This window comes from Nomascus leucogenys, chromosome 22a (genome assembly GCF_006542625.1).
Source record: "Nomascus leucogenys isolate Asia chromosome 22a, Asia_NLE_v1, whole genome shotgun sequence".
Classification (NCBI taxonomy): domain Eukaryota; kingdom Metazoa; phylum Chordata; class Mammalia; order Primates; family Hylobatidae; genus Nomascus; species Nomascus leucogenys.
Window position 1 is genome coordinate 48882368 of NC_044402.1, and position 8102 is coordinate 48890469.

The window sequence follows — 8102 nt, forward strand, 5'->3', positions numbered from 1 at the left end:
ACATCCAAGTATGTATGAGACACTTCAGGTATGGTTTCTTAAGTATGCCCACTCAAATACATAGAGAGAAACCTTATTGCACAAACCAGAAAACGCCACTACATCTGTTTTGTTTTGTTTTTTGAGATAGAGTTTTGCTTTTGTCGCCCAGGCTGGAGTGCAGTAGCATGATCTGGGCTCACTGCAACCTGTGCCTCCCTGGTTCTAGCGATTCTCATGCCTCAGCCTCCCGAGTGGCAAGGACTACAGGCATGTGCTACCATACCTGGCTAATTTTGTATTTTTAGTAGAGACAGGGTTTCACCATGCTGGCCAGACTGGTCTCGAACTCCTGACCTCAAGTGATCCAGCTGCCTCCGCTTCCCAAAATGTTGGGATTACCGGTGTAAGACACTGCACTCGGCCTGCCACTACATCTGGGCAAGAGGTTGACCCCTTTACTCTCAAAGTAAAAGTCTGGTATTGTACCAGCCAAGCCACATAGGTCCTAAGAAGAGATTCTTATTCATAATGAGAAATGATTTTAGCACATATCGCTAATGTTGACTGGTATTGTAAATGAATTATTGAACTCAGAAAAGACAGCTAAGGAGGTGGTTTGAATTCCATGGAGTCAATTCACTGAACAGAAGTGTATTCATGTACTCTGAACATTACTTGTATTCGCTAGTGAGCTGTTACTTGGTTTTTTATTTATTTATTTATTTTGCACTAAGTCTAAGAAATCAAACTGGTCTATATAGGATTAATGTAAATAGGATCAATACAACAGTCCTTATTCATTTACCTACGATTTCTAAAAGGCAAGACTGAAGAGGTGGAACCAACTGATTGTCTTCAGCAAATAGTTATTGAACTTAACATTGGCACCCAAAAAAGGACTTTTCTGATAACCAAGAAAAACAACAAAAGTTAATGACAAAGGCAGAGAGGTGGAGAGCAACTAGTTTAAAACAATAAAGTTATTATATGTTGTCAAATACTTTTTAAAGCAAATAATTAATAAGGAAGAGAATGTCCTGGCAATTAACAGAAGTAAATGTGGGTCTTGTCATCTCCACGGTGAAATCGCATACAACGTAGTAATAAAAAAGCATCTCAGCTGAGTGTATACTTTTGTTTGTCTGACACCTGGGAGGAAAGGAATTTTCCAATGTAGGACGGTGTGGCTCAGCGAAGTAGGTGACTTTTGGGAGAATGGTGAGATTTCAAAGGTACACATAACTCAGAGCAGAAATGCCGGTTTTCAGGAATGGTTGAACGCATAAAACCTAGGGACTTGGTTTTTTTTTTTGCGTGTGCATTTAGCTGTAAAACTCATAGCAGAGGATGGTTTCGATCCATCGACCTCTGGGTTATGGGCCCAGCACGCTTCCGCTGCGCCACTCTGCTAACTGGTTTTTGGGGACTGCTGATCTTAATTTCAATCATCAAAATCACCTTTCAGTACAGACAAAATTTTCGTTTTCTAGTTATTTCATTTTGTATCTGATCGTTTACACTGTCCCTATCTCTGCCAAGGAAGTCGAAGACTCGCTACTCGATAATCAGATGGCCTCAGGCCATAACCTCCAGATCTGTGCTTTTCCAACTTGCCGAAGATCGTCTGAGCCTCTTAGCAAGCACTCGTTTATCACAGCGAGCCTAGGAGGAGAGCTCCAAGCAAAACACTATGCGTAGTCTTCTCGGGTAGAATCCAGGCAGTCGTGGAGCGAACGCAGCTGCCACCGGAGAGGAATCGTGTTAACAGTCTTATTTGTTTCTATCAAAAAATTTCATAGACAATCGTAGAAGAGATGTTTTTCCCTTGATGCAGTAAAAATGATTAATTTTATTAAAGTTCAACTCGAGTTGTGTGTGTTCTGTGTGACGAAATGGGAAGTATACATAAAGGACTTCTGTTGCATACCTCAGCACAATATTATCTCCCGAAAAAGCACTCCTCCAACTGATTCCGTTACAAGCATAACTAGCAGCTTTTTCAGAAAACACCATTTTTATTAGAAAGAATAATTAACAAGCTATGGTTATTAAGACTTGGTATTTGACAGACTGATTTTTTTTTTTAATTTTTAATTCACCAAGTGAGCCTGCCACTTCAAGGAAAATAACTGACAGTAATTGTGACCAATGATAAGATTGGGGCTTTCTAGCAAAAATTTGAATATTGCAAAACTTGTATCCATTATCACGAGCTTGACAACTTCCAACTTCTGACTTTTATGAAATTATTAGTGATAGCAGTGTAATTTTAAGATTTTTAGTTGACAGTAAGTATTGTACATATATATGGGGTATAGAGTGATATTTCAATTCATGTATAAATATGTAATGATCAAATGAGAGTTTTTTCATTTGCTTGCAAAGGCACAAGATTTTAAACAAAACAAAAAGGGTGCCCCTGAAATAAAGAGGATAAACCTGATGTATAGCTCAAATTATTACATGACAGCTACAATTTCGACTGGATCCCTTTTGGGGCCGTTTTGACAAAAACACGAAAAAATAATAATAAACTAATAAAGATAAGATCTTCCTTTTCTTGTAGCTTATATCAATCAGGGAACAGAGCTTTTAGGAAGTGCCTGAACACCAGCTCTCGTTTGCAGCTTCCTTTATGATGACGCTAGACAGGGTCATTCTGGAATATTGCAAATCTTTTATCATTAGTAATGTAAGCTTTTGGATGATGATGGAACATGGGCTAAGGCTAGCATGCTCTCTTTTTTTTTTTTTTTTTTTTCTCATTTACTCTATCTCCCTGTCCACACTAAGACTGAAGGACTGCCCTCTTTCATTTTCCTTGGTAAAGTGGTGAGCACTTTACCAAGGGGAGCCCGAGGACTCTCATCGAATTGCTAGTCACATACACAATTAACCAACTTTTCTTTCACGAATTATTTTTGATGTCATGTTTAAGAACTCCTCAGGCCAGGAGCGATGTCTCACGCCTGTAATCCCAGCACTTTGGGAGGCCGAGGCGGGTGGATCACCTGAGCTCAGGGGTTGGAGACCACCTAGGGCAACACGGTGAAACCCCGTCTTTACTAAAAATACAAAAAAATTAACCGGTATGGTGGCGCACGCTTGTGGTCCCAGCTACTTGGGAGGCTGAGGCAGGAGAATCGCTTGAGCCCCAGAGGCGAAGGTTGCAATGAGCCGAGATGGCGCCACTGCACTCCAGCTTGGGCTACAGAGTGAGACTCCGTCTCAAAAAAAAAAGATAACTCTTCACCTAGCCCTCTGTTCTCAAATCTTTGCTACTGGCTAAGGTCAAATTCAACTGATTTCTTGATGTTTCCTCACACTAAGCAAGTAAAACACATGTTGTTAGCGCCTGGACAGGGACTTGAACCCTGGACCCTCAGATTAAAAGTCTGATGCTCTACCGACTGAGCTACCCAGGCTCCCTAAAGAGTTTTTTCATACAGTTCTGCAAATAGGATCAATGATTATGACAGTTCAGTGGAATATACACTGATTCTTACATGCGAAAAGAGTAACTCAGTAGAAGTTCCACAGGATCAATTCAACCACCATTCGTTTATGTTTTCTTCAGGTTGATAGAAAAGAAATGTAAGTAACATAAAAAAAAAAACAAATTCTTATTTGTGTGGTTCGTGGACAGAAAGATAAACAAGAAAACAACTGATTGCTTCTAATAAATATTTATGTAATGTTTAGTTAAATCTGTCAGCACTGTCATATTTACTGGGCAACAAGAAATAACCAAAAAAGACACAAAGAGGAACAAAGAAACAATTAAAAAACAAAAACAAAAACAAGAGAAGTGGGAAGTTGGCCGGGAGCGGTGGCTCACGCCTGTAATCCCAGCACTTTGGGAGGCCAAAGCAGGCGGATAACCTGAGGTCACCAGTTCGAGACCGGCCTGGCCAACATGGTGAAACTGCCTCTACTAAATATACAAAAAAAAAAAAAAAAAAGTAGCCAGACGTGGTGGCACATGCCTGTAATCCCAGCTACTCAAGAGGCTGAGGCAGGAGAATTGCTTGAACCCGGGGGGCGGAGGTTGCAGTGAGCCGAGATCGCACCACTGCACTGCAGCTTGGGCAATAGAGTAAGACTCTGTCTCAAAAAAAAAAAAAAAAAAAAAGAAGTGGGAAGCAACCAGTGGAAAGCAATGGTAAAAGCCTGACAAATCTCATAAAACCTCCCATTATCTTTTTCTTGGTGCAAGAAAAAAGCAAGTCATTAAAAAGAAAGAGAATGTCATGGTGACTACGATGGGCCTGCTTTGTACTTTTCACTGATCTGGGGTGTTCTTGCCTGTCTAAAAGAATTTTGACAAACGTGATACCTACCACATTTTTTTCAGTGGACATCTAACATTTTTCATTAAGTTTAAATTTTTCTGAAGGATACAGTGACTTGTATCATAGGAATCTAAAAACCATAGTAATTTAATACTTACCAACAACGCTTTAAAAGAGAGGTGAACAGTGCTACCTCTTTAATTGCGGAAGATTTTACACGGATCCTTTATTTCTCTGCATTCATAGTGCCATTCCCTGTCTCTTACAGAATTTTTATCCTAGTAAAATGTCATTTTGTAGTTTTTTTCTTGATCCTTCTATGATACTTCTTTGGACCAAATATAGGTATAAATATTGAAGTCTATTGTTATTTCCTGTTACCGGAAATGTGTGTTAAAAATAGTTTTTCTGGATTGTGTTATATTTGCATCTACTGCTAGTACATAATCAAAACATAATAGGTAAATAACAATTTTAAAGCCCCTTTACTGAAAGGTGTAATGGAAGTCAATGTGGAATTTGTCATCCCCCTTCCTCCATGAAATTGTACACAATATGCAAGTCCACCTCGACTGATGGAGGCTCTAACTTAGTATTCCCAATTGTTTCCATGTTGGGAGCTCGAGAGGAGAGAATTTTTAGGCCTGGGGCAATGTGTCATAGGCAAACAACTACCAGAAATTTATCAAGTGATATCTTTCCATGGAGTGCCATCACTGATTTGATTATCAGACTTTTAGGGAAAATACAGAAGTAGATTTAAACTCCAAGTTGCCTGTAGGCCAGGATGGTTTTGATGTCTCAATCTCTGAGGCCATGAGCCCAGCAGGCTTCTGCTGCGCCAAACTGCTTACAAATAGGGAGCACTGCTAATATTCCGTTCAATTTTTACAGTTTTTCCAACATGAAGATGGTTTCGTTGTTTTCCTGAGTCTTTTTCATTCCTTCCTTCTTACTCACTCCTCCCTTTTTCTGCCTCTTTAAAATTGGCCCCCTCAAGAAGCAGGTGTTTTCAGTCCCTCCATCTCTACGCAGTTCCAATCTGTCAAATATTTAACCTTTGATGTCCTTTCTTCAAATCTTCCTTGAGCTCAGAGGAGGAACTACAGAGAGAATCCAGGAGGAGCCCAGCAAGCGAAGCCCTCGGGAAACCCTGCTTGAGAAGAACTGGAGGAACTATGGAGCTAACACCTCTGCCTCAGCGAGCAAGTGTCTTAACCACCTCCTATCAAAAATCTCAAAGGTTTTCTTTGCATGCAAGGGAGCCAGACTTTCAGAATTTCATTTCTGATTGGATAACGTTTGGATCCATTTTGACAGGAACCAGGAGTTCCTGTGTTTGAAAACCGGAGCTTATTTCACGGAACTGGGCTTCTGTTGAGGCCGCCTCTGAGTTGGTATGTTCTAGGAGTTACATGACTATATGCCAAATAATTTTCTTCCACACAGAACTGACTAGAAGCCATGTAAATATTGCCCACCAAACCCCAATTTAAAATCTCTACAATTTAACTTTCCAAAAACTCCTGTAGTCGTTCCTCTGACAGAACAAGTGTGACAGAGAAGTTGAAGTGGAAGGGACAGTGAAATTCCTGATTGTTTCATGTCCTCTCTTGCTTGTGGACTTTGCAGTTGCATTTTCACTGGAGGGTCCTCCCCTTTTCTTATTTGCCAGTTCCTACTTGCCCTTCAGATCTCAGTTTAGACATAACCCATTACCTCTTTCTGAAAGCTTTTGTTGACTCCCCAAGAGCGTTTTTAGAAGCTCCTGGAATATACATAGGATTCCTGAGATTATTTCAGTTATACTAATAGTACTTATTATTACGTGTATAAATTAAACGATCGCTTACCTGATCCTTCCCTAGATATTAGCATACTCAGGGCTCAGTCCTTAAATACCATAGATATACAAATGCCTCTTTCCATCTTGGACTACTGCTTCAAACACCAGACTCGCTACCTTTTTTTTTTTTTTTTTTTTTTTGAGATGGAGTCTTGCTCTGTGGCCCAGGCTGGAGTGCAGTGGCGCAATCTCAGCTCACTGCAACCTCCTCTGCCTCCCAGGTTCCAGCATTTCTACTGCCTCAGCATCCTGAATAGCTGGGATTACAGGTGTGTGACACCACACTCAACTAATTTTTGTATTTTTAGTAGAGATGGAGTTTCAGTATATTGGCCAAGCTGGTCTCAAACTCCTGACCTCAGGTGATCCACCCACCTCGGCCTCCCAAAGTGCTGGGATTACAGGTGTGAGCCACGGCGCCTGGTCTGCAACTGCTTTCTTGACAAGCATTTTTTACCTTTCAAAAAAATGAACTCCTGATTATTCTTTCAGGCTTGCTCCTCAAGAATCTTCCCCATCTCAGTAAACAGCCAGTCCATCTGTGCTATCATCTGTGATTGCTCTTTCCTTCAGATCCTACATCCCATCAGCTCTACCTTCAAAATATATCCATAACCTAATCATTTTCTTTTTTTTTACCACTTCCATTGCTACCATACTAGAAAATCTATAGTCACATCTCACTCAGATTTTCACAATAGGCTCTTCACTGGTCTCCCTGCTTCTATTTATCACCGCCCTCTTACTATGTATTCTAAATGCAGCAGTACCTCTGTTCAAGACTCTCCCAGGGTTCCCTTCTCATTCAGTTTAATAGCCAAAGTGCTTCTAGTGGCCTGTGAGGGCTCTTCTGCCTGTTCTTCCCCTCTAGCCACAAGACCCCCTTGCTCTTCCTCAAATGTCAGGCATACTCCTGCCTCAGGCCTTTGCACTTGCTCTTTGCCTGGAAACTCCTTTTCCCAAATATGTGCCCTGTTCCTTTCCTTATCCCCTTTAGGTCTTTTCTTAAATATTGCTTTCTCAGTGGGGACTTACCTGTTCGACATCTTTAAAAATACAAAACATTAAAAAAACACACACCAGCCATTGCTATTATCTTTCTTGCTTTATTTTTTCTAAGTAATGCTTATCACTATCTAGTATACTACATATTTTACTTATTCATTTCATTTCTTTGCATTTCACATTAGAATACAAAATCCATGAGGAGAGAAGTTTTGCCCACTTTATTCACAGCCATAGTCCCAGTGCCCAGCAGAGTACTTGTGATGTAGCAGCTACTCATTAATAATTTGTTAAATAAATGGTCCACCAGAGTACACAGGAAGTGCTCAATAAATAAGTTTTTCCTGAAAGGGGACAGGAATGGTCTGTCCATTGCTAAATGTTCTGAACTGTGTTTGTATAGCTCCCTGTTGTGATTAAGTGTGTAAACCTGACCAAATTGCTAACCACAGGGCTGTTTAATCACATCGATCCACTATGCTGGTCAGTGCCTGTATGAGAAGTTAAAGCTTGACCCTGCAGTAGGACTAAGCATCTGAGACTCATAGTCCCATCTGGGGAGCTGCAGGTATTGATCCGCGTAATCCCTAATTCTTTCCAAACCTTTTCTCTGTCCAGAAACAAACACTGACTCCTGAGCTCCTGGCTCCTAAGAATGAAGATAACACATGAAACCTTGAGGGAGTGGGAATCTGTTCTAAGAAGACATACTTTTCTCTGAGGTCTCTTATAGGGCTTTAAGAGATTTTGTTTGTTAATTTGGCTTATATTTTGAAAAGGTTATATACTCACAGAGTTTAAAAGACAAATAAATAGTTACAGCGAAAAGTTTCCTCCCATTCCTGTCACCTACCTACTTGGTTTCTACCCTTTCCTTCATCCTCCAGAGGTTTCTGCTATTATTAATTTCTTGTCTATTCTTCTTTATCTTCTTGCATATAAATACAAATATGGATTCATATGTTCTGGACCTTGCT

General features: G+C 40.3%; 2 non-coding genes across 2 annotated transcripts; both read right to left on the minus strand.

The window, feature by feature from the left end:
• Positions 1-1320: 1320 nt before the first annotated feature.
• TRNAM-CAU lies at positions 1321-1392 on the minus strand. Its single transcript has one exon. It is a non-coding gene; the product is annotated as a tRNA-Met (tRNA).
• A 1942-nt stretch (positions 1393-3334) lies between these two features.
• TRNAK-UUU lies at positions 3335-3407 on the minus strand. The gene has a single exon. It is a non-coding gene; the product is annotated as a tRNA-Lys (tRNA).
• Between the last annotated feature and the right edge of the window lie 4695 nt (positions 3408-8102).